Source organism: Erithacus rubecula (genome assembly GCF_903797595.1).
Source record: "Erithacus rubecula genome assembly, chromosome: 4".
Lineage (NCBI taxonomy): Eukaryota > Metazoa > Chordata > Aves > Passeriformes > Muscicapidae > Erithacus > Erithacus rubecula.
This window is the reverse complement of record NC_136686.1, coordinates 65,054,130-65,080,882: the sequence shown is the minus strand read 5'-3', so window position 1 is coordinate 65,080,882 and position 26,753 is coordinate 65,054,130. Positions and strand designations below refer to the sequence as shown.

The 26,753-nt window shown below is 39.8% G+C and overlaps 1 protein-coding gene across 1 annotated transcript in view; it reads left to right on the top strand.

The window, feature by feature from the left end:
- Positions 1–26,753, top strand: part of TAF3 (TATA-box binding protein associated factor 3) — a 110,445-nt gene that overhangs the window by 56,609 nt on the left and 27,083 nt on the right. The window lies entirely within an intron of this gene.

The following is a 26,753-nucleotide window of genomic DNA, read 5'->3' as shown; positions in this document are numbered from 1 at the left end:
TGGCCCTGCACAGGACAGCCCCAACAATCACACCGTGTGTCTGACAGTTCATTGATGGACACCTAAAGATGGAGGGGAAAAAAAAAAACAAACAAAACACCGAAACTTTCACATCACTGACAGCAACTGAGACTAAAAAACTGAGGTTTTGTCCATGTAGCACGTTAATGATTTTCTTTTTTTTAAAAAAAAAAATTCCCCATCCCCCTTCACTGCTCAGGAGACAAGACGGCTGCTGATTTCTTAAAGCCTTAAAGTTAGCTGACCTCCTCGCTGAACCCGACTTTAATGTAAACATTTTCTTGAGATGGTTCGTAGCAGGGCCAGCAAATCTGGAGAATATTAGTGGCGCTGTGTTTGCAGGGAGCAGGAATCCCTTGGGAATTCTCAGGAGCTCTTTTCCAGGCCAAGGCAGCCTGAGACACAGTTGTGTTTTCAGTTTTGCAGGGTTCGTTGGTAATGCCCTGTGTATCTTTCTAAAATGTAATTAGTAAAACACATAATTAGTTTTTTGCTTTGAAGTCGAGTTTTTCTTCCTTGCTTTCACTCCTTTAAAACTCTTTATCTCCCCCCACCAAAGGTAAATAATTTGATAGCCCAATATTGGCACTGATTTAGTTGTCGGCGTTTTGGCGTTGGTTTATGAATCTGAATAGAACAGAGAAATTAGAGCAGGGCTTCCTCCTTTTTGCAGGAATATTAAGTTCCTTTAAATGCTCCATGCCTAAGTGAAACACACAGCTGCTGTCTCAACCCCAGTATTTTGAAGAAAAGTTTTATTCTTGTTTGGGTTCTTGCATTCCTTCTCTACAGTAGGAGTTGGTTACAGGACGTGTCATCATGTGGAGTATTTTGCAAGTAGAAATATTGCAGCTGACTTTCTACATTTTCCTTACCTGTGTGCCTTTTTTTTTTTTAAGATACATTGCATTTATCATAAACTTGATCAGCTGCTGAAATAAGATATAATGCTTAGCACTTCTTGCTTTTCAGCTTGAAAGCACTTTTCAGCATTAACTGATCTCCCCAGCGTCCCAGTCTGCCCAGTACTCACAGCTGCAGAGCAGCATGCCCAGAGTGGGTGCACTGGTGGGTAGCAGCCTAATGCACATCAGTCAGCAGAGCTTATTATCCCCTAGAATATGTTATATTTCACTAAATATAAAAATCTTATCTTTACCTGAAGAAAAAAAAGTTTGCCCATGAGAAACCTGTGCCTGATACGGGCAGTCCTTGCTGTCACTGCATGTTGTGTGTTAATCTGCTAATTTGGCTCAGTCTGTTTTCCCAACAGGTAAAAAACTTGAAAGAGTAGAGAGACTAATGAAAGGAAACCCTGTGTGTAGTTGATTTTTTTTTTTTTTTTTCCTTTTCGTTTTGGAAGGAAACTTTACAGTTCTGCTATTAAAGTGTCTGAAATCCAGCTTTCACTTTCAGTACAGGGCACAGAGATGCAAAACTCCCTTCAGATTTCTCATTTAAATTATTGAGAAAACTTGCAGAAAGAAAGGGGAAGAGGGAGAAAGTCAAAGAGTGGTGTTTTCTGCTTTTACTTTTTTATTTTAATTGAGAGAGGTATGTGAAAATTCCCATGAGCAGCACAAAAGTGGTGCCTTTGCAGAGGTAGAGTGGAACCCTGCCAAAATGTTGCCAATATTGTCTGGTTTTCCAAGATGAGCTGCATCAATTAATTGTTCTTTCACCCTTTTGTCCTCACTTTTTGTAGTCATGGACTGTCCCCCACATTTTCTGAAGGAGGGATTCTCTTCATTCATGTACTTTTGGGGTACATTGAGCACGCTGGACACTGGTTGGAGCATGTGCAACTTCCTGAAATATAAATAATAGTAAAGGCTTTATATTATTGCATAATAATTTGGTTGGCATTTCTCTAAGTTTGTTTTTTCCAGGTTTTGATCACAGATCTGTTTAATTGGTGTTAAAATTGGCTGTTGTGTGTGTTGGTTGTCATGGCTTGTTTAATACCTCCTGTTTGCAGTTGTCCTTGTTTTACCATCTTGAAAGATGGTTTCTATTTAGTTCCCTTAATGTTTGCCACAGTTTGTTTTAAAACCCACAAATTTAGCTGAAGTGTTTGTTTTTTTACTTAAGAATGTTAACTTTAGAAATAAAAGATTTCCTGTTTATCAGCAAAAGTGTTTCTTCCCACTTGCTGGCATGATTTCGAAGATGGATTTTTTATTTCCTTCTCTTACAACACATTTCTTTCTTGTGCTAAACATAATAAACCCTGAGCTGTGATAAAGCTTATTTAACCCAAGTATACCTGCCTCACCTCAAATAAATAAAAAATAAATTGGGCAAAAGAAAGAGATAATATTTTTGAATCAGGACACAAACATCACTCTCTGTAAGATATTCATTGTACTGCAGTAAATGGGGAAAATATATTGAATTTATGCACACATGATTGACTTTTCATACAGTGAACCCAGGTTAAACATCTTGAATATGGAATATGAATAGAGCTAACATTTTCATATGAAGCAATAATGAAAATTAACAGAGCTCCATTTCGACTGATAGCAAAGAACATTTGATACTCCAAGGCATAAAATGTGTTTAGTACTTGGGTTTTGTTGAGCTTGTCAGAAGCCAGGAAACGGGATGGTACAACTGCAGCATAAAGGCTGCTTCTGTAGCTGATGACAGGCTGGAGGGTGGAACTGGGGGAACACAATGGCAGCAGGCACCCTCCCCTCCTTCCCTGCAGAAAGAGGAGAAGCCATTCATGGCTGGGTGTCATCAATGGCCTCGTCCCTGGCAGCATCCATCCTTGGGACATGGGTTTTGTTCCCTGGCGCCAGGCTACAGGCACAGGAGGGGAGAAATCCTCCTCCTGCTGCATTTTACAGGAGTCATGCATTTGCTTTTGTAATTTTTGTTCTGTAACAGCCTGGATGAAATGGGGTTTATTCCAGGTAACAGGAAGGATGGATGTCCTGGTGTTTTCCTGCTTCAGGGAGGAGTGGGGCTTGCAGAGCAGCTGCAGCTGGAGGTTGAGGCATTGCTTGCTGTGGATTCTTAACCCTGGTGGTCTGTCCTTCTCCCTCCCATCAGCATCTTCTAGTCGAGCTGCTCCAACACAGGATAACAAGCCTGCACTTTTTTTTCTGCAGATTTCAATCTCTGTTGAGAGTTACTTGTTGAGTCTTTGTGTGTGACTGTTTGATAGGCAGAAAAATCAGAAGTCAAAATAGGCAGGTCAGGCAAAAACTGCCAGAAACTTTCTCTGAGTTCCCTCCCACCCCTTTCTCTTCTAGCAGAATCTCAAGTTGCTTTTCTCTTGCAGCCTTATAAATGCACTTGTTTCCTTAGTTGTAACCCTATAAATGCTCTTGTTTAACAGGGGCTGTGTTTGAAAAGTTGACCTTTTATTTGCTTTCAGTGCTTTAAATTAAAAGTTTAAAGGTACCTAAAATCACCTTAAAGAAAAACGTGGCCTTACAATTAAGATTTGACATCTGAGCTTCTCCAGCTCCTGTGTACACAAGAAAACTTTCCTGCATAGTCACACAAGGGAGAAATTCCTCTGGCCAGTGAATACAAGCCCCATAGCCCTGGAGGAAATCTTGGCTTCCACTCAATTAAAATAGGTTCTTAATTGGTCCTGTGCTAACCCAAAATGGGAGCTTTTTGCTTTCTTTCAGGGAGATTGAGACAAAAATAAACCAACAAGGACACCTGTCAGCTTCCAGGCTCTGGGTGTTTTCTGACTCTGCTGAAAGGACATTGTGATGCTTGTGGTTTAACCATCCATAATGATGATTTACACTAGCAGCTTAAATATATAGAACTTCCCAGTGAAACCATAACTAAGCTTCTGCCTAAATTCCTAGAATATTTTGCAATTGTATGTTTTAAATACAAATGTTGTATTTAAAGCATTAAAAAAACTCTAATCAGCATCCAGGAGAGTTCAGAGCTACTGAAGGGGCAGCTGCTTCTGCACTAGCCTAGAAATGACCTGTTTTGCTGTTCTTCATCAGCTTCAGCCAGTGTAAGTGAAAGGTCTTGGAACAGTTAGCTTTGCAGTGACTGTTTTCTGTTGTGTGGAACCTGTTAAATGAATTTTAAACAGGTTTCTCTGCACATCTTGCAAGTTTGTTATTGTGAATAGAATCTTACTTCAAGAGCTCCTTGAATCTGTGTCAAGCCTTCAGCTGATCCAGCAAACAGGCTTCTTGTATCATTTAATCTCAGTTTGTTCACCTGTGAAATGGGTGTTTTAACAGCTTATATGATGTAATACTTTGAAAATGTACTTAGTACAGCAGTATATCCTGCAAATTAATAGAATATTCTTTAGAGAGAATTTGCTGTAGGGTGGTAGGACAATGGTATGTGCTAAATTTTCTGAACACAGATGGTGTAGAAGGGACAGTACAGTAGTGTTCTTAAGTGTTGTGTGAGAATAAACCTTTGTAATCCACCATGAAGGATAAAGTACCTCATTTAAAAAGTCCTTTGGGATCCTGCACAGACTGTTTGAGCTGTGCTTTCCTTGCTGTGCCAGCTCCTCACCTCTGGAGGAAGACAAAGAACAGTTTGCAGTTAAAGGGCTGGGATTTGGGAGATGGGGTCACACTTGCCTTGTGACCTTAGGTAGGTCAGTTCCTCCATAAATCAGTATTATTACAGTAATATTTCCTGTCCTTCAGCTTAGGTATGTCTTCCATATTTGATTTGTAAACTGTTCTGACTAAGGGCTTTTCAGGTTAAGTCTGGACAGCATCTACCACAATGGAGTCCTGTTGTTAGCTGGGGTTTCCAGGATGCCTCTTTAATAAAAGCCATCATAAATTCAGTACTACTATGTTATATCTTTCATTTAAACATTGACACATGGGAGGTTGCACTTGTTAAACTCAAAAATGTTCAGGTGAGGCTGGACATAGAATCCTCCCATGTCATTGCATGATGGCTTTACCATCACAATTTATTTTTTCAAGTGCACCATATCATTAATATTTGATTTATCCTAACTCTGGAAACATGAAATTATGGTGCATGAAGTTCTGCACTCAGAGCAATGATTTGCTGGAGCTTGATTTGGCAAATCTGGGTCTACAGTATATTAGTTTTACTTGGTATTTACATCCTAATAACTACTTTAGTCCTTGGTGTAGTTTTGTGGGTACTTGGGCATATATGAGATTTTTGTCTCCTTGAATTTTCTCCTAATAATTTACTTTACATGTGCATTTACATTATACTTTACAGTCCAGAGGAGTATTTTAAAAGAACAGTAAGCATTTAATCAGTTTATGTCATGTGAAACCATGATTGTTTTTTCTGTTCTGGCAGGAAATACAGAACCAACAGATCAGCAGTTGAGCCCATCCACTGTCAGAGCTCCTCCAGTCTTTCAGGAGTTAGCAGTCATCTCTGTCACTGTCTTGGGATGGTTTTGCTTTAAATTTGTTGAATAAGTAGAAGAAATATATCTAGAGAGAATTAATTTTATCTTGATAAAGGCAAAGATCCCAAAGGCTTGACTTTTTAAAGCAGGAAACCTTGTTTGTTTCTGGAACTGGGGCCAGTTAGTTCAGGTGTATACCTGGCACAGCTTCAGCCAAGGCCAGCTGGGCTCTGAGCAGCCTGGTCCAGGGGAAGGTGTCCCTGCCCTGGCAGGGGTTGGAATGAGATGATCTTTGATGTCCCTTCCAGCCCAAACCATTCTAGGATTCTTGGATGATGCTGCCTCTCTGTTTCACATTGCTTTGACAGTCACGTGAATTTCACATTATTTTATACTTTATGGAATGAGTGGATTCAGTGACACCATACCTACTTTTCACCAAAAATCTCCAAATCACCATTAGGAGAGGGTACTCAAGTGTTTTTGTCTCTGCTTCATCACCAGTGAGGCAGCAAAACTGCAGTTCCTTCCACTTTTGTTCTGTTTTCCCATGATTTGAGTAGAAGTGAGCAATGTGGCCCAAACTTTTTTTTTTTCTCTAAAGGCTGTGACAGGCCAGGCCTGATAAATTTTAGCATGATAGAGAGGGAAAGCTATAACCTGCTGACACTGGGGGATATAATTAAAATGTGTAGGCACCCTGAATTACAGCTGTTGCAAGTGTTCCAGCTATCTTAATAATTGAAGACCTTTTAATAATTGTATATGTTCTCTACTAGCTTGGCCTTGAGCTTAGGCAGGACTTCAGTTTCAAGATAATTTTCTTGTCCTCAAAAGTTAAATTGCTTTCTTTAATATAAAGCATACAATAAGGAGTGCAATTGAAGAGCTGTATGCCTACTGAACCTGCTCTTTCAGCATCAGACTCCACTTGTTCAAAGCAGATCTGGAGGAACAAACACTCTTTTATTATTAGATGATAAATCCCTGATGCCATATCACTGCTTTGGCTTTCAACCTTATTGAACTTTCAAGAGAAATGCCTCTGTTTATAACATGAACTGCCCAGTAGCATCCAAGTATCTGTCACTGCACTGTGGACTTGAATTTTTATTTGGTGAACTGTACTGTGCTGTGTTGTTCATGGTGTGTCTGGTGCTATACAGCTAAAGTCAGGCTCTTACCCTGATGAAAAGCTGCAGAATGAGATGTGGGGTACTATTTTTGTTACAGAATTCTGATTGCAATTTAGAGCTTTTAATAATTTTTAATTAAAGGACTTGGCAAATTAAGGTTGGTTTTTTTCTGAGTAAGAAATAAATATTTTTGCTGAAAATTGGGATATTTGGTCTTAATTTACTGAATCCTGTTGGGCTTTTTTCTAAAATATCACAAAATGTTCATAAAGGGGGCTTAGAGGAAGGCTGGAGGGGGACTTTTCACAGGTGCATAGAATAATAGGACATTGGAATGATGGGAGAATGGCTGTGAGCTGCAGGAGAGTAGATTTTGATTGGATATGAGGAAGAAATCCTTTAATGTGAGGATGGTCAGGCCCTGGCACAGGTTGCCCAGGGAGGTTGTGGATCTCATCATCCCTGGAAGTGTCCAAGGCCAGGCTGGATGGGGCTTGGAGAGTCTGATCCAGTGCAAGGTGTCCCTGGCCATGGCAGGAGGATTGCAACTGGATGATCTTTAAGGTCACTTTAAAGATCCTGTGAAGGGCCAATGAAAGTACAAGTTCAAAAATATCTGTGCTGAAGGCAAAAATTCTCGGTGCTTTAGAAATATATATATTTTAATATATTTTTTAAATAAATATTATTTATTACCCCATAGAAACATCTCAATGAAAAGCCCAGCCTGTTGCTTCAGCAGGAATCTGCTTTTGACACAGCACTGGGGTGTTCTGCCAACAAACATTTTTTCAATATTGATATCTTAACCCACAGCGCTGCATTTGTTTAATATTTGGTAAGGTCTCAGCTACAACAAAATTTTCCTCTCATGGGAGTTTTCTAGCAAATTCTAGGATATGGTCAAGATCTGGTGTTTTTTAATGCCAAGATGTGTTGTTAAAAGGCTCTAAAAACCACCAGGCTTTAAGTGGTCCTTTCTCCTGCAGAGTATCAAATTAATAGTCAACCATAATTTGGTTTTTAAGTTTGTCTGTTGAATGAGTCCCAATTTGTATAGATAATATACTGTGTGTTCAAGTGAGTGCTCTGCTTTTGTACATTCCCTTCCATTAAGAAGATGAGACCTTGGATAACTCAGAGTTTCAGATAATGTGGAATTAAATACTTTAGCAAGTCTTACTGTAACAAATCAGCACAATGACTATTTTATGTTTGAATTGGAGATGGTGTTTGGAGTGCCTGTAAATGCCTTGTTGGAAAAATCAATTCTGAGCATCTCCTTTCTCCACATTTTGATTCATTTTACCTCAAATGTATTTTGACACTGAAGTTGCAGTCTGTCTGCATGCAGTGTTTAACTCTCCTGGCTTTTTTTGAGCTTACTCCAGGGTTATACCACAGTGGCTGAAAACAACATGTGATTTTGAAGGGAACATTTCCTAGTGCTTAATTACTTTATAGAATGATATAGTTGCTAAGGTTGGAAATGACCTTTGAGATCATCACATCCCACTGTCATTTGACTGGTAAAACAGCCTAAGAAAAGTGTGCATGAAGAAGAAATTAAGAAACAAATCACATTTCTCACTTTCTCAAGTGATCTCACTTAAACCTCAGACTCCATATTTTTGGGAGACTTGCACCATGTAGAGTAGTGCTGGTAGGATTGACAGAGCTTGTCTTATTTGGAGCAGGCAAATTAATAAATAAGGCTTCTTGGCACTTGGGGAAAATATCAATAATCCCCATTTGATAGAGGGTGGGAGTCATCACGGAGCTGTCTTGTCAAGCACTGCCAAGCTGGTCACTGGCAGAGCAGGGCCTTCAAATCTGCTGGAAATAGGAAAACTGATGAGACAGAGAGATATGGGAGGGCTCCTCCAACCCACCGAGTCAAGGAGAGGGTTTATACAGAGATGTAACACATTCCTTAATTTGATTTATTTTCTTTGCTAAGGAGAGAGTCTGCAGTACTCAACACTAGATAGTCTTTGCCCTGGGTGCACCCAGCTTTTGCATTTTCTGAAGGGATATATTGGTAGTATTGTGAAAATGTGACTGTGACCTATTTAGAAGGGTTAAAGTGGGGTCCAAATCTCTGCACTAGGAAGAAGTATCATTTTCCAGCTGGGCAGAAAATCGCATTTATTCTGTAATAGAACACAAGAGCTCATTGAACACGGAGCGGAGTGGCTGAGCCGGCAGCGCTCCATGGGGGGATGGAGTCTCTGCTTAAATATTCCATCAGATAGGAGAAATCCTGGGAGCCCAAGGAACTGAGTTACTGCCTTTGGGAGATGACCAGAAAGTTCTTCTTTCTCTCAGGAGAGGCTGTTCAGCTGCAGTAGAGGATTGTTTTTAGAGGAGCTGCCATACACTTTCTGTATGTATTCTCCTTGTCAAGGGCTGAAAATAAAAAGGAAATTATTATACATAAGCATAACCCCAGACTGATGAGGAGGTGATGTGCAGAGATCCATGCACATTTAAACAAATCTCTCTTAGAAACAGGAACTTTTGAATCAAAGACTTCACTTTCTCAGAAAATTGACCATTTGACCTAATAGCTCAGAAGTTGTAGAGGACTACCCAAAATTGTCTCGGGTAGAACAGTCCAATATTTGAGTTGTTAATGTTGCAGTCAGGATCAGTTTGTAAGAGGAGGTAGGATCTCCTCTTAGACAAATTATTGTGCTCAGGAAAAAAGCCTCTGTACATGAGCCTCTGTCATGGCAAATAGTTTGTGCATCCAAAACTGTCTGTTTATTTCTATCCCTCCTTACAAATCTAAGAGGAAATTGCTTCCCCTTATAAACCTAGAATTTGCTGCCTTTCTTCAAGAAATATTTAAAAACGATGGATTTTTAAATTTTATTTAAAGAAGCTTCACAAATTTGCACTGTAATGAAATTATTAACATACAAGACAGTGGTTTGGGCAATGTCACATCATTAGGTTTGTGCAGGTGCTCTGAAGTGCTTCCCAGTTATTACATTTCACAATGAGATTGGGCAAATCTTATCTCTGCCTCATGCCAGCATCACAGCAGCGAACTTGTTGAATTCCCCTAAGTTATGGAAATACCTGGTGTAGAACCTAAACTCTGTATTACAAGTTTTGACACAATTTCTTTGCAACCAATGGGGAACACATATTATTTTCTGTCCTTCAAAGCTGCTTTTCTGTAGAGATAACATTGGCAGGGATAGCTCCGAAGATAGGCGCTCACTCAGCAGAGGAACATTGCTGTATTACTCACAAAGATAAGGAGGTATTAAGAACTTCCTTGGAGTTCTTACCAAAAATCAATTCTATCTTTTGTAGTTCTCCAGAGATAATTCATCCCTCTCCCCATCCTAATCCTCACTGAGCGGGGATGGAGGCGAGAAGAAGATGTGGTGCAAAAACCAAAGGTTAAAACCTCGCAGCCCTTTTGTGATTTATTTTGAAATTTAAAGTTATATCTTTTCTGAATGGGCATGAGCCATAAAGTGATGGTCATTCCCAAATCAGCCAGTGCATTGCAAGGAATTAAACTGCTCTTCCTGCCAGGAGTAACCAACAGTTTCAGTGGCAGGAAGAGCATCCCTCTCCTAAGGAGAAATGCAGGATGGTAATGCAGATGAACATGGTGTCTCCCCTCATCCAGGCAGTGAGATTTCTAAACTCATCCTAGACTTTGAATTTGCATCCCTGCCATCAGTATTTTGTGTGACAATGGCCATGCATCAGTAGTTTGTCTTTTCTGAGCCCTGCTTGTTTTTTCCTCTGCATATGAGACCATGATGTAGTGGAAAGAGTCCCTGCCCATGGCAGAGGGATTTGAACAACATAATCTTCAATGTCCCTTCCAACCCAAACCAGTCTAAGATTTAATGATTTTGGTTGTCTGTGCAAATTCTTTCCCATCTGTGGATGAAGAGCCTGTAAAAATATGTGGCCATGCCCTGAGCAAGTTGTCCTGAAATATCTGGTCTTGGTAATAGAAAATTCCCAAACAGTAGCTTGGCAAAAATCTTACTCCTGAGTAAGAATGAATTTAGGCTTTTATTCTGAATTTGATATCTTGTGTCCCTAAATACCTGCTGTTCTTGAGTAGTCAGAGAGCTTGTTAATCATATTGCTTATGATAAATTATATTTTTGGCCACTCTGTCATTCAGCATATCTAGTGTATGTCAAGGGTGATACTCTATTGTGGTGTTGTGGCATACTGAAAATGGAAATTAATATCTTTACATTTTCTCAAGTATCCTGACTAAAATTGTAACTTTTCTTTTCTCCTCCCAGTTCCTTATGCTTTTGACCATCACTGACTTTTTTTTTCCTTTTTAATTTGCAGAAGGCACAGATGCAAGTCCTGACAACACACCCTTCTTACTTAGAGGATTAAGACAGTGTCCTTGTTTTTGCTTGTCATAGTTATATTTCTTTCTCCCTGTAAAGCACGTAGGTTTTTTAAATAGCTTTCTGTGCAGATAAATAAAATCTTAGATTTAAGTAGGACACCTTTAATATATGGAATACAAGATATTTATCCTGTAATAGCAGACTGTGGCAAAAGGAAGCAAGTTGTTACCATGTTAAAATTCCTTCATTCCACAGTTCTGGAGGTCATTTTCATTGAATTTAATAAGTTCCTGGGTGTACACAGAGCACCACCAATCTTTTGAGTATATTTCTCTAGGCCAGAAATAGTGGATGAGAGGTAGAAGCTCCACAATAGAACAAGAATATGAAATTTGCCAGAGTTTTATTTAGAGCTTTAAACAAATTCAGATCTGGTTTTGGATTTGACATTCCTTATTAAAGGCTCTTTAGCTCTTTGCAGAAGTGGTAGCAGGTCTTCTTTTGTACATTTCATGATATTTCATATTTGAGAGTGATTTCTAGGAGTTATCTGAAGTTCTGCTGTCTTTCTTGCCACTAGGAGCAGTGAGAGTTCGTGGTGGGAGGGAGAGAGGAAGGGGTTTGCATTTCCCATTTTATTAGGGAATAATATGGTGTAAAAATAATCATTGTGTCATAGAATATGCTGAGTTGGAAGGGACCCAAAATGATCATCAAAGTTCAACTCCTGAAGAGAGGAAAAGAAAAAATTTAGTAGGTGAATTGAGGAGTGATCTCTGCTGAGTCAGAGATGCCATTCAAGAGAAATAAATATATCTCCTACCCCAGCTGGAAAAAGAATCATTTGTCACACTGCAAAGTCAGAGATCTGAATAAGTCCTGTACTTTTTAATAATTGCTGAGCTATGTCACATTTAAGCAATTTTTTATCTACGAGTATCCTCAGGCATTTTTTTTTATTTTTCTGGATGTGCACAAGAAATGAAGCCCCAGTAGCTACAGTGAGAGGTGTGAGATGGAAGAACTCAGGAGTGAAGACACTCTGCATAAACAAGACCCTGAGCACCAAAACTTGCAGCATTTACCATCATGTGATGGGAAAAAAAAAAAAACAAACCAACCCAGCAAACAATTGCTGTCCATTTGCATTCTGGCTTGTCCCACAGCCAGTTTGAACATGTGTGCACAACACACCTGCTTGTCCTGTCCTCCCTACTTTGGTCTGAAAATGTTTATTTAATGTAACTCCTCTTTGCCTCTTCTTACTGCTTCTTATAGTTCCATGTTTCGTGGCTTTTTGAGTGTTTTGTCCTTTAACTTTTGCTTCAGTCTGACCTTTGGCCATCAGTCTCCTTCATGAAAATATCCTGAGTGATGTGAAAAGCAAATGTGTTATTCCCTCTTCTAGATTTTAACATCCTGCTAAAAGCTAGGTAAAGAGAAAGCTCAGGAAAGCTCATAGTGAGGGAGAGGAAAAAGCAGAAAAATTCCATAATACAGAAAACCTGGAGTTTTCTAGTTTTGGAAGGAGCAGTTAATGAATTCTAAGATCATGGAATCCTGGAATGGTTTGGGTTGGAAGGGATCTTAAAGATTGTCCAGTTCCAACCCCCTGCCATGGGCAGGGACACCTGCAATCAAGAGGTGGAAAAGAGAAAAAATACAAGGATGAAAGAAAACAGAAAATCAGAACAAAAAGGGAAAAAAAATGAAATGAAATGTGAAAGAAAAGCTTCAGTATTTTTCTGTTCCCGATTTATCTAATTCAGGTCCCTGTCCCATGAACTTACAGCTTGAATTGGGAAGTGGGAGAAATTAATAGGGAAAACCTCCCTCAATTCAATTTATTTCTCTGTAACGCATCCCAGAGCATATTCCATTTTGGGGAGAGGAGGGAACGACAGATTGTTGTTGCTAATAGGATTTGGGTCAAACTGCTGCTCACTGTTTGGCAAGTAACTAAATTAAGAGGAGAGTGTTCTCAAAAACGACAGGGCACAGCAGGATGATAATCCCCTCCCCACCCAATTGGAGTGCCCTTCATCAGCAGAGATGTTTGGCTGAGTGTATTCTGCAGCAATTTATCCATTAAAACTCGAGCTTCCCCACCTTTAATCCTGGCTTGGAAGGAGCTCCACTGCCACGGCTGAGCGCTCCTCCTTCTGCCTCAAACCAACAGTTTGTGCTCACTCCTGGAGATAAATCTCCCCTCCACCCTCCCAAACTCACAAAGACAGAGGTGGTAAAGGAGTTTCTGGAACAGGGGGTTAGAAAGAGTGGCCACAAGCAGCAGAGCAGATAAAGTTATGGATGAACTGCATCGTCTGCAAAGGCTTTTGCAATGTTTCACGAGGAAGGGAAATTTTGTATCTCGAGGTGAAAAAGTTGTTTTCACTCTGTGCCTTCTTTGGGGTCTTTGTGGATCATCAGCTGGTGTCCCTGGGAATTGCAGTTCCCCCTCAGCAGGGAGTCACCTGGTAGTGAACCAGCCTGAGGTCCATGAAACGGGAAGGTTACATGGGAATCCACAACTCTGAAATGAAGGGGTTTTATATTTTTTTATGTCTGAGTGGAAAGTTAATGTTACGTAAAACTGCCTACTGAAGCCAATTCCTTCACTAAATTTGTTTTCGTTGGATTTTTTTCATTCCTTTCGTGTGTCCAAGAAAAATATTACTTAGCTAAAAGGCATTAATTCAGTTTAAATCAGAGTATCAAGCCTTCTGAGTCTAGTACTGATGTGTGCACAAGTTTCTTGTTTAAATTAAGCCTGCTGGTTACTGACTTGTTTGTTTCTCCACTATCCCTGTTTTCCCTATATTCAGGGAAATCAGGATGCTTATCTCATAAACTGCTAGAAAAATAATGGCCATGTACCATTTTTTTAAATAATTCAGATGGAAAAGCAATAAATATCCTGCAGTATTTCTGTAATCAAAGTATGTACCCAATCCAGCTCGTGCAGAAACTTGATCAAAATAGATCCTTAACTCCTGGTTAAGCCTAATTAGGATACAGAGTTCAATACAAAGCCACTTCTCATTTTCCTTTGCAATCAGCACATCATTTTTGTTTTGTTAAAGGACACAAGTTGCATCCCTTAGATAAACAGCTTGGGCAAGCTCTGCAAAACAATTAGTGCATCTTTCACATGGACTAAACTTGATTGAATAATTACTCAAATAATGGTCAGTAATGGAATACATAGGGTTATCTCCTGACTAATCCTCAGGTAATGGAGTTGGTGTATCTCTGATTTTTTTCTTAGCTGTTCCCAGTGAACAGGAGACTGAGACAAAAGTGATTATGGGAAGTGGAGGGAGTCACTGGAGGCCAGCAAGGAAAAGGAGGCCTTATCTTAAGCAATTAATCAAGAAAACTCCTATTGTGGGACAATTATTCAAAGCTAATTCTAAAATAGCTTTAGAGCCTGAGGTCCTGAAGGTTTTTAGTGTGCTTTTTCTGTTTTGTTTTTGTTTTGTTTTAAGAATTTTGCCAAGGTCATTGGGAGCATAGGGGCAGCCCTTGCATTCAAATGAAGGTTGCAGCATAAAGAGGGAGTTGAATCTAAACTGCAGCATCACACAGTGTGGGCCTTGAGGTTCTTGTCAGAGATACAAGGGGTTTTTTTAATAAAATGGAGTGGAATGTTTCTAGACAGAGACAGTATTCTAAAATTTTCTTAATGCTTCCACAAATGAAATAGAATCAGAGAATTATTTGGGTTGGAAGAGACCCTAAAGCTCCTTTTGTGTGGGCAGGGACACTTTCCACTATCCCAGGTTGCTCCAAGCCCATCCAACCTGGCCTTGGCCACTTCCAGGGATGGGGGCATCAAATTCTCTGTGCCAGAGCCACCCCACCCTCACAGGAAACACTTTGTACCCAATATCCAATCCAAACCTGCACTCTGTCAGTTTGAAGTTTTGCCCCACTGTTCTGTCAGTACACACTCTTGTAAAAGGGTGTCCTCTCTTACTGTGTGTCCTTTGCAAGTGACAGCACGAGAAGTAAATCACAATCATTTCACATCCAGCTCTACTTTTGCAAATGCAGGACTCATCTCTGAATCTCCCTTTCATTTTTTACTCTGATGTATTTCACTGCTTTTTTCTTAGCTTAATTGTCCTACAAAGTCCTGGATCAACCAAGTGCAGGATTGTGTCATGGCTGTGGCCTTGTAAAAGCCCACGAGGTCTTTCCAGTTGTCTCCCTAAAAAGCTCTTGTACAGTGATGAGAGCATCTGACTCCTGTGCTGTGTTTTCAGCCTCTGAGCTCCCTTGAAAGTGAGATTTATTTGAAGATGTTGCTGTGATCCATGAGGTCCTACAGAAAGATGCAATAGATTTTAGCAGCTGTCCCTGAAAAATTATAAGGTCACCGGAAAAAAAAAAAAAAAAAAAAAAAAAGAGCAGTGGTTTTAAATTGGATGTGGTTTAAATTTTCCTCCAGCCTCCTGAATCAGGCTCCTTGCTGGAGTGGGAAGCTGCCCACAGAATTATTGCTCAGCACAGTCACCCCCTGCTCTCAGAGCCCTTTCTCCAGCAGTGCTGGCAGCAGCATTTTGAGCCCTGTGGTTTCGGGTGGCTGTGGAGTGTCCCTGCCTGGCTGATCACACTGCCCTGAGTTGTGTTCCCTCTGCCTATGGGCACCTTTTACAGGGCAGGGTTACAGCCTGGACACACATGTGCTCCCATACAGAATAAAGCAGAGAGGCTGGAAGACAAAGAGAGTCACTAATTGGATTTGTAGCTGTAAGAAAAAAAACCTCTTAAAGTAAACATTTTCCTCTCTTTAAGTCTCCGTGGCTTCTTTCGTGAAGACCGCTTAAAAGTATCTGTTTCGGGGGTGAACCCTTCCCAGCAAATTTAATTTTGAGGCTTGTCAAGCTTTATTAAAACCTTATCATCAGTGATTTCCTTCTCTGCTAGATCAAGAAGATTGTATTTGTTATGGGATTCGTATTGTGGCTCATGGAATTCATGTCAGCAAAGGAGGGGGAGGTTCATAGATGTACCAGGACACACTAGAGCCAGATCAGAGCACTGAAGTCCTGGGATAAGTGTGGTCAGCTCAACTTTCTGAAGGCTTTGGATGCTCTTTAGGCAGACTTGGGAGCTGTAACTGCAGTTGTGTTTCTGAGATATTATAAATGAGTATAAGCTCATTGCTCTGCATGGCAAAAGCATCTGAAATATTCCCAATAGCTGGAATATTTGGTAAACACTTGTGAGCATGGTGTGTATACATTTATTAAGGGAGAGAGTGAAAGTGTGCCTTTTTTTTTTACTCTTAAGTAATTCTGTTTACATTAGTGAGAGTTTTCCAGTCAATTGCAGAGCTTTTTTATTTAGTTATTTTTAATTAAATTTCAGTAACTTCTCTTAATTTGTGCTACTGTGGATCAATACCACAGATCAGGATTTCACCTAACAGGGTAGACAGAGCTTTTCCAGTTTATTCTGGAGCACATGGCCTGGTTAGGGTTTTTTATACCACTCAGTTAATCTATTGAAAGTAAACTTCTCCCTATCCCAGTCTTTCTCTTTTTTAGAAAATATTTTTGAATTGTTGAGAAAATACTGAATTTCCCTTTCTTACCCAATGAAGACAAAAAGATGGATGGAAGAGTCTCTTAAATACGTGCTCTGTTTATTTTTCTTATAGTGCCAGAAGTAACCAAAGCACTTTGGAAAACACAGATATGGTTCTTGCCCTGAGCAGCTTATCATTGGGATTCAAACATGCCCTTGCAATTGCAAGTGATGCACAAGAGGAGGAGGAGAGGAAAGGCAATTAATGGCCAAATGAGTTGTTGAACTAAGAAGTTATTTGAAGGTGATTCAAACACTCTGAGCCTTTTTTACGACAGCAAAATTGCATCTTTGTCCTGCATAGCCAGAGTGATGATGGTCTTTAAGCTGAGTAGAGCCAAGATTTCCTTCTGGGAATGTATTTTTGCAGAAGTTCCCTCATGTGAATAAGAATATGAGATATTAAGACACAAAATAGCCCAGGTCCACGTTTGAGGGGGTAAAGCAATTTGAAGGCAGACACAGGTAATTGTAGCTGATCACAAACCTTGTCTGCCAGAGGAATTCTCTCTCCATGTGGATTTGTGCCCCACCTGGCAGTGTCTTTTTTTATCCTGTGAACTTGGAGATGAGCTCATCATTTAATAGGAGACCACTGTCTTCATGTTGCCATTTCTTCTGTGCCACACATCTTCCCTGTGCTGATCAGAATTGCCACAATCTCCCCTCCCATCTCCTCTACCTTTGCCACAAAACCAGCAACCAGTTGGGTCACTCTGGGCTGAAGGACACCTTAGCTATTTTTAGCAGCAATATAATTACAAATATGCTTGTTAGTACAATCTAAAATAGCCCATTGTGCCATCGTGTCTGCTTCTTGCTTGCTGTCTCTGGGATTCTTGAGGATGAGAAATGTGACTCTTCAATTCTAACACCTGAGCTTTCAACCACATTTCTGCTCTCACAGATGCATTACACAAAAAACCCCAAACATTTTGGGGTTAAATTTTGAACTTCTGGGGAGAAAGAGTGGGATCTGAAGTAATATAGTGAAAGAAATCTGTGATGTCTATGGCACACAGTTATGCCTTCCTGTTTCTGGAGTTTTTTATTAAATAATTAACAGTATTAAACATTAAATAATCACTATTTTCTCACTGCTGAATCCAAGTACCCAAATATACATGTAGGTTGCAAATCTGTGAAGTACTAAAATTCTGCAATGCCAGGTAAAAATTATTAATATGGAAGAAGTACAGGTACCCCAGTGCAATAAATACCTAGTCTGTTCCTTTGCCAGGAGGTACAAATAGTTGCTTCCTAAAATATTTGTAAAAGCCTAGGGATTTTCAACCTAGGATTTTATTGAGGGTAGAACAGCATATTTTCTTACACAAGACCATAGTATAGAAAAGGAAAAGCACTGTAAAAATCTTTCCAGATGTTTATAGAGGTTCAGTGTTTTTGTTTTTAGTAAGATTTGTGATACTTGAAAAGCTGGTTTGGAAAGCTCAGCCAGGAAGATTAGATACAGAGGTGCAAAGTGAAAAGACTGATGGTCTGCTTTCCTTTTCTCAAGAAAAATACATCTAAACCCTCATATTATATTTGAGAATTATTAGGTACAGATAATACAATGTGGATTTTGAGTCTTTAGATGGTAAATTTGATCTTTGTGAGAGGAGTGGTGCCGAATCTCAGTTGTAACAGAAATTCTCATCCAGGAATACTCCTGGGAAGATTATTAAAATACTCCAGGTACTGACATCGGCTACAAAGATCTACTTGTGCATATTTCTTTAAAGGGGGGGAAAAAACCACCTTAATACAGAGTATTACCATAGCTAGTCCCTATTATACTATTGTAATCATAGCCAAAGCAAGAACGGTGATTAACGATGGCAATTTATTGTATCTGACGAGGGGAGAAAATAGGAGATGTTGTCGTTATCATAAATCATATCATAAATAACCAAAGAGAAGCACTCAGAAAGCTTGTGTGGTGTCAGCAGCAAGCCCTTTCAGGCACGTTAGCCCAGGATGTAGCCATAGAAACCCCAAAGTCATATTGTTATCTTAGTCTTGCTGCAGTTATGTGATACAACAGTATTAACATATAGATTAGGCCATTTATAATACTAGGTGTCATTTCAGGTTGGCTTGCTTATATAGCATTTTAGTTTTTTTATTGTGCTGAATGTTAGGGAAACGTTGCATTTTTACAGGTCAGTACAGAGCCATTTATAATGTATCAGCTTCACACCTCTGTCAGTCTTGCTAATGTACTCTGTTATTGATTGGTTGTACTCTATGAATTGTCATTGCCTAATTACCTTGTCTTTGCTAATAATTTTATTTTTTAGAAGTCAAAATGCTCCTTTAAAGAGAAAACCTCTGTGCCTGCACACATACTTTGGGACAAGTTCTCAGTTACTGTTAAGGGTTGTATACCCCAGAGGGAGTAAAAAGTGAAATATAAAGCATGGAGATTTTAAAGCCAGATTTTGTTGTAGAGGTTTTCTGTCCCTGGCTGTGTGTTTTGATCTAACTGCAGTGCTTTTCACATTACACTCTGCAGAGTTCAGGGGAGAGACTCAATCCCAAGTAATTCAGAACAACACCAAAGTGGCTGAGCCCAGGCTGCCCTGCTGACAGGGAGCTGGCTGGATCTCACACATTTCTCATTCCATCACTTCCTAAAGATGCTTCTGGGGTTGTTTCTACTCTCCAGGCTCATTAGCCCAGCACTGCTGTGTGTTTGGGTATGTGTGCACGAACTACAAAAAAATGTTGAGCCACTGTGTAAAAGTCAAAGCAAAAATAAAGTCTCCCATGTTGTATTTAGACAGAAACATGTTTTTGCTTGCTGTAGCAGCACAAATTCTGGACTAATATTTTGTCAGGTCAGAGAGAGATTGTGGGTGTAGCAGATAACAATCTGCCAACTCTGTTTTTCTGTCTTCAGCAGGGAACTGGCTGTGTCATTTTAAGAATCCTGTGTAATTTGGCTTCATAAAATTCCATATTTTTAAAAATATTAGAATGAGGGCAGCCAGTAGTAGCTACTTAGAAGTGTTAATCTCATCACATCAGGTATCCTAAAGCAGCACTGGAAGCTAAAATCTCACATGATATCCTAAGCCAAGATCTGATGCCTAGAATGATGCTCCTCACAATTCTCCTCTTTTTTCTCACTCCCTTACACTTGTGTTATCCCAAGCTGGACATAAAAATACTTTATCTTTGGGGGTTTTTTCTTCCACCCTCAGATATATTTCCATTTGAGTTATCCCATTATGTCACTTCTAGCCCAAACTAGCAGATAATATTCCTTATTTTAGCCTCAATTAGTTCCTCATTCTCCTGCACAGATGCTTGAACCAGGACAAAAGAAAGGGTGGGACAGTTTCTATTTAAATGTAGAAGTACAGGTTTAGGAATTGTGGTTTGTTTCTGACAAACAATCAATACTTTCTTCTCATACTGGTGCTCAGTAGTTCATCTCCAATGATTTCATACCAAGATGGAGAGGATGGAGAGGAAACTGAATCAATCTGGAGGTTTTTGAGTCCAGAACCATATTATTGCTATCATCCATATTTTCAGATGATTGGATGCATTATATCATTAGGGATGGAGGGTGTTTTGTTGACCTCTTGTAGCTTCTTGGGCAGGTTAATAAGGGCTTCTGGAGTGACTGATAAATGTATACACCAAGTCTTAGTCCTGGTGAATGCCTCAAAATTCAGTGCTGGCTAATAGTAAGGGCTGAAGGCACCACTCAGCCATTTGGGGCAACATTTTCCAGTGTGATTAACAAGTTGAAATGTTTAACTTCAAGCACCTTCCATGTCTTCCTTACAGTATTTTAGTTATTTATACAAAATCACTTGCCATACCTGAAAACCCTTTTTTTTTTTTTTTCCTTTCTTTTTATATATTGGTGGGTTTTGCATTTGAGAACATACTGAGAAGGAACTGCAATGAACTTGCTGACCATGTCAGTGGAAAAATCTGAGATACATGGAAGATGAACTCCTTGGTGGTGCTCTCTTCCCATAGGAATTACCAACTGGTAGATGTCAGGGTTTGGTAATAGGTTGGTTGATCATTATAAAGTAAATGAGAGAAATCTTTTGTTTTATTGTCTATTTGGTAAACAGGTCGCATCAGTGATCAACTGTGTTCATATAGCAGAGAAATTATATATACAATTATAAATACATATATATGTAACATATACACAAGTATCTATATAAAATCCAGTATTCTAAGCCCCACATGTGTCACAGGTATCTCAGTGTGTTCATTTTGCATTAAGGTATCAGGATATTGGCCTGTAGGATATCAGGATTGAATTTTGTCCTTTTTCCATTAATTTCCTTTATGGACTACAAGCACACTTTCTGTTTGTTTTGGGGAAAGGCCATTGTTATTACAAGTTGAAGAGATAAAACATATCATGGCACTAGAAAAAGACTTCAATTTTAACAGAAATCAAAAGCTCCTGCTTCTTAGGATATGATAGGGATGTAAGCTCTTGACTTAATGACTTAAAATTTCCAAAAACTTGTATTTGGTTTCAACTCATGCTTTAACCAGACAGTATGAAAATTATTCTGGAAGTGTGCAGGAAGTTTTTTTCTAATTTTTTTTTCTCACTAAAATGTTTCATATGTTGGGTGGGAACAATCCCTTCCTTCCTTGCATTTGAGAGGCTGAGCTGGTTGTGTATAAAACCATCAACCTTGATATCTGTGTGGTCCTAAGGAGGATATGCTTGAAAACAAAGATGGTTTGAACATTTCAGTGCAGGCACTGCCAGATCACTTCCTTTTCCAAATCCTAATTTTCCTTAAAAACCCTGATGCTTCCAACTCCTGTTCTCAAGGAGCAGAGGGGCTGATGTGAAGAGAACTATGTGTGAAAGAATTCTGTGATCTACTGTCAGATCTTATTGGGTCGTTTTGCATTCTCTTAGAAAAAAAAAAAAAAAGTTCTATTTCTGTTTAAAAAGAAAAGGATTATGGAAGTAATTTAATAGTTGAAAATAGGCATGGAAACATCTGCTTTTTGAGAATTGTGCCCTTAATGGTTTTACTCTGATAGCTGATCCTGTTTATCTGCCATACTGCAGTTAATATCAAATGCCAAGTGCCTAAATCTTACATTATTATAATAACAAGAGTTGGCTTCCAACAGTTCCACAGAAACTGTTACCTCACAGAGCTTTGTGCAATTAATACATTAGATGTAGCATTGGAGGTAAGAGCTGCTATTACTAAAATCAAGTTACTCTTTCTTCAGCAAGTGGTGTCCAGCTTTGGGCCAGCATGACTCTGCTTCATCTGGCACATAAGAAATACTCATTTATTCTTAAATCTGTCTGTCTTACCCAGATGGTTTTATCCTGTCACCACCCTGTGACAGAGCTAAATGTTAATCTAGTTTTCAGAAGAGAGACTGGAACTTTACTTAAATTAAATGCCAGCCAATAGACAGGGTAAGTTTTTGGCAGGGTCAGGAGCTGAGCAGAGATTTTGTCTGTTCCAATCTGTGCCATGTTCTCTAGAACACCCATCTAGCTGTCAGTGCTAATGTTTTCTCACTGAGGATACCAAGTAAAACATCTGGTGATGACCAAGATGATGACAATTGTAATTTTATAGATGTATTTATATATAATTGATTTTCTTCTTGAAGAATGCCCATACATAGGTACATTTCTGCTCAATCAGATGAGTTTTGCATCTATTTTTCCTGCCTTGACTTTTATCTGACCTGTTGTACTGCCTCTGACAAGGCAGCTGGGTGAGCATGGTAATGTGGTACAGGTGATTGCACCTCTTTTTCTGTAAAAAGGCAGAATTTCTGTTCCTTTGTACCTTTGTGTCAGTTTCAGGGACAAATAGTTCCTCAGTTTTTGTAAACCTGGAAATTCATTACTGAAGTGTTGAGTGTTGCTGTCCTGAAACTGAGCTGTGGCCAAATTAAGAAGATACATTATTCAATAACTCTTTGGCCTGGGGTCCCTGCTGTGCTACAGGAACATGATGTAGAGTTTGAGCTTCTTTAGTAGTTTTTCCTTGAAAAAGGTGTAGAAGTTTCAGTTTCTTACCTGAATTGTTCACCTTAAGAAGTTTTCCAGCATTTGAAAAATGACAGATCCCCATGGTTTGCATTTGAGATTCTGATGATTTCTGTTGAGAAATCTTGAAGTGCTGTGTACTTATCAAGTTCAGCTTTTACAGCACCTCTGTGAGATGGAATTATCATAATTTGTCAGATGGGAAGGCAGCAGGATGTGGAGTGACCTGCCCCAAATCACCTTGCAGGCCTGTGTCAAGAGAGGAGTGGATTCCTTCCTCCCCTAACTTCAAAATCATCCTTCCATGAAAGTGAATTTGCTTCTGACATAGACACAGGTGCTGTTGTTACCCATTGAATCATTTCAGTTGGAAAAGCCCTCTGAGATCATCAAGTCCATTAACCCAACACTGCCAAGTCACCACTAAATCCATGTCCCCAAGTGACACATCCACATGTTTTTTAAACAATTCCAGGGACTGTGATTCCACCACTTCCATGGCACAGCCAGGAAGGCACAGTAAGGACTGCTGCCTTTCTAACCAGATTTCTCATAGGCAGCATGCTGACAGCTCTCAGCTTGTTTTATTTCAGTGATGGACAAATTCAGTGCTGCAATGACTGAACCCATCCCTCCTGTAACCCAGGCTCTGCACAGGGGGCCTGCTGACACAATAAACAATTGCTCTCTATAGCTTTAGTAATGTGAGCATTAATATTGATCCAGCACTGACTTCTCTAACGACCAAAAAAAAAATGTATCTGTTATCTTGAGAAACCTCCCAAACAGCTCCAGTCTCCTTTCATTACAGGGGAGAGTTATGAGGGCAGATGGCTGAGGTGATATCCATTTGACCTGTAGATGCTAACTGGGGCTGGATCATTAATAAGGTGGCCAGAGATAGGGAGAAATGGCAGTAAAGAGAGTTAAAAAGCAATCCTGTGCACAAAGGATGGAGCATGCAGAAGTGCTGGGTGGCAAATGGGATGGACAGAGGTGAGGAAGTGGCCACGTGGTTGTAAATGCTCATCACCAAGTCAGGCAGCAAACACTTAAAAGCTGATGTTTTTCCATATTTAGTTCCTGCTCTGGTGTGAATCCTCTGGGAGGAAAAAGAGCCGTAGGTCTTGAACTCAAGATAGAAATTTCACTTTCTCTAATTAACTACCCCCCCACTTCCAAAAAAAAAAGAAAAAAAAAAAAAACATGCTTCATTGTTTTCTGCCACAGCTGTGGTGGCTCAGGTTTGAAAGCCACTGCCTGGCAGAAAACCAGTCCTTGCTAAGGATCAGACTGTGGCCCTGTTCCAAGAGAAATTTGGATTTCATTTGACCACGATAGGATTCCAGATTGTCATCTGAGCATGTCTGAAAAGTGGTGAATGTGTGTCAGTAGTTAAGTGCTCATGAACTTCCTTAGTCCCTGGATTGTTCAGGACTGACCCAGGCAATTTTTTCCAGATGTTTTGGGGAATCCAAGTCCATATAAAAGGGATGGTAATGCTTCTGCTTCCTTACTAAGTTGTCTTTGTGGCTTGCAGGAATGTGCATGAAAGCTGGAGCCAAGACACCCTGATTTCTGGGCTCACCTCTACAAACTGCACTTTAACCTTTCTGCCCTTCCCTGGCACCTCCACATAAGATCACAGGAACTTTGTGGGCCTGCTGCAAACTTTACTTGGCCTTATTAAAAAAAAAATAAGCATTTCTCTTTTTTTGATTGTGCAGGACTCCAGTCCCTGTTCTCCCAAGCTCCCCTGAAACTGTTTTTTTGCCTTTGATCCAGCAGCTGCTGGTATTCTGCAATCCTGAGTAGGTAAAACATGAGAATCACCTTGGGATGGGAAGGAGTTATAAAAATATGAAATATTGCAGTGCCCTTCCATGAGATACAGTGTAACAGAGGGGCCATTTAAATGGACACTAGGCAGAAATCCTTAGCAAATAAACGATCTGATTTTTTCTAGTAAATGTAAATTTTTTACTGTTGCAGTAGTTTATCTTCCACTTTATTACCTGTTTTTATCCCCATGTTTCCTGTATTAAAATGGTTAATGTTCCTATCTCTGAAGTCTGTATCATCAAACCTTATCTTTCCTAATATTTTAATTTGGCTACACTTTCCATCCTGTGGCTGAGGCAGAAGATTTCTCTAAATCCCAATTTTAAAGTATGATGTTTGTTTTAAATTTTATCTCCTACTTTTAAACACAAACAAACTCTCAGTGCTGAAGTAGGTGGAATGGGCTTGGGAGGGAATTGCTCAGTAGCAACCAGTGCTGTGTGACATCTGATGAATGCTGATTCTTCATCCCCAAAACCTTCAGAGCAGGCAAAGGCAGCTGATTCCTGCAGCAGCTTAAACAGAGATTGAAATTACTTCCATGATGGGGAAGCAGATTTTTTTTCCCCCATAGCAGGTGCAGGCTCAGTCCACAGTGATTTCTCAGTTATACTCTAACTTTGCAGTTTAAAAAATTTAATGTCAGTGCCCAGCCAGGCAAAACCTAACTCCCTAACATTTCTGTTTTTCACGGAAGGCTAAGACTTTATCCTCAGGCAAAGTCTCCTCTCTGGGCTGGCTGCTGTAAATCCTCTGGGCCCTGGTGAAAGCCAGACTTGCTAGCTCATTTTACTTAATTTGTGATGCTGGCAAGATTTGTGCTGCAGCCCAGGGCTCTTGACTCAACTCTCCTAAATCAGAGCATTGACACATTACAGTAGAGAAACACCAGCACAGAAAACCTGAAAATAAACTCCTTGAAAATAGATATTTCAGAAAGATGCTGTCTTACTGAGTTTTAAATAGTGTTTAGTAGGATGTTTCAAGTTTCTTGCTGCTTTCTTTGTTAAAGCTACCTGTTCATTAAGTGAGGCTTTAATCACTGTCCTCATCAATACATCTTTCATGTGAGAATCTTGGGGCACTGAGTATCTTTCCTCAGAAGCCCTGCTAGACAAAATGTCTTGAGTTTTTGCAGGTGGGTAAACAGAAACTTGGGGTAAAGTGAAATGAGGTTGTCTGTGTAGGACTATCAACCAGCAAAGGTGTAATGATGTAATGACTGCAAATACAAATGTGTCAGGTTAATGCCTGTGTAGACATTCTTATTCAGGACTAAGAATCCTTTTTCCTGCTCGGATAATTCCATTTTGAAAGTGAGGAAGTGTATCCAAGAGGATAAAGTGCTTGGCTGTGGTTGTGGAGATCAGAGGTTCTCTTTTTAAATTTACTGTGGATTTGTTAGGAGATCTCAAGTGAATTTCCTCCTTTCTCTGCACCATAGTGTCATATGTGGGTTTGAAGGTGGTGTTGTATGTAGGGAAAAAAAAATTAATTGTTATTAAACAAAAAACCAGAGCAGTCACACAGGTGTTATCCACACTGGTTTGGAATAGTTGATGTGTGATGTCCACACTGTAGATTTCAGGTTTACCTTGTTTTCAAAAGCTGGTTTTTGGTCTCACAGCCCAAATGCCCGTTTGCTCTGGAGTGTGTTAGGTGGATTCCCACTTCATTTTGGTATCACTGCTGTAAAAGTCTGCATATGTACTCCAGGATTGTCCCACAATGCAAACAAAACAGCAGTAAGGGAGATGATGGGGAAATGCATTTCAAAGGTTCCTGATCCAAACCAACACACACACACCATGCTGGGGCATTCCCATACAGTCAGAACAGATAATGTCCACCTGCAGCAGCTCTTAGATGGTATCACAGACTGAACCTGGCAGGTTGAATGGGCCTTAGTCCTCTGCCTTAACCTTCAGACTGTGCTGCTTCAGGAATAATAAACTAGATTTAGGAAGTTGTTTTCCTAGTAGTTAATCTGCAGCAAAATTGTGCGATATATGGGCAAGAAAGACAGTTCTGGTTAATTTTACTTTGACACTTTGCTTTGACACTCTGTTACATCAAAAAGTGCTTCAACCTCTTCCCCTTCATTTAAAAATTAATGAAGAAGTCATTAAGGTGGTTCAGGGTAGAAGTGACACTTTAGGCCTGCTCTGCAGGCTGTGCCATGGGTGAGCTCTACCCTCCTCTCCTTTGCTCATGGGTTCAGTGTTACACTGCAGTGAACCTGCCAGTTCCACCAGTGGCTGGTGTGGGACAGGAGGTGCCCCATGTTCTATCCAAACAGACCAGTAAGTAGCTTTTAGGTGGCCAGTTGTCTCTTATGGGTTGAGCTGCACATGAATATTTGCTCTGGTGCTTGTTTGTTTCTATAAAACACATTCCAATTATCCTAACTCTCTTCT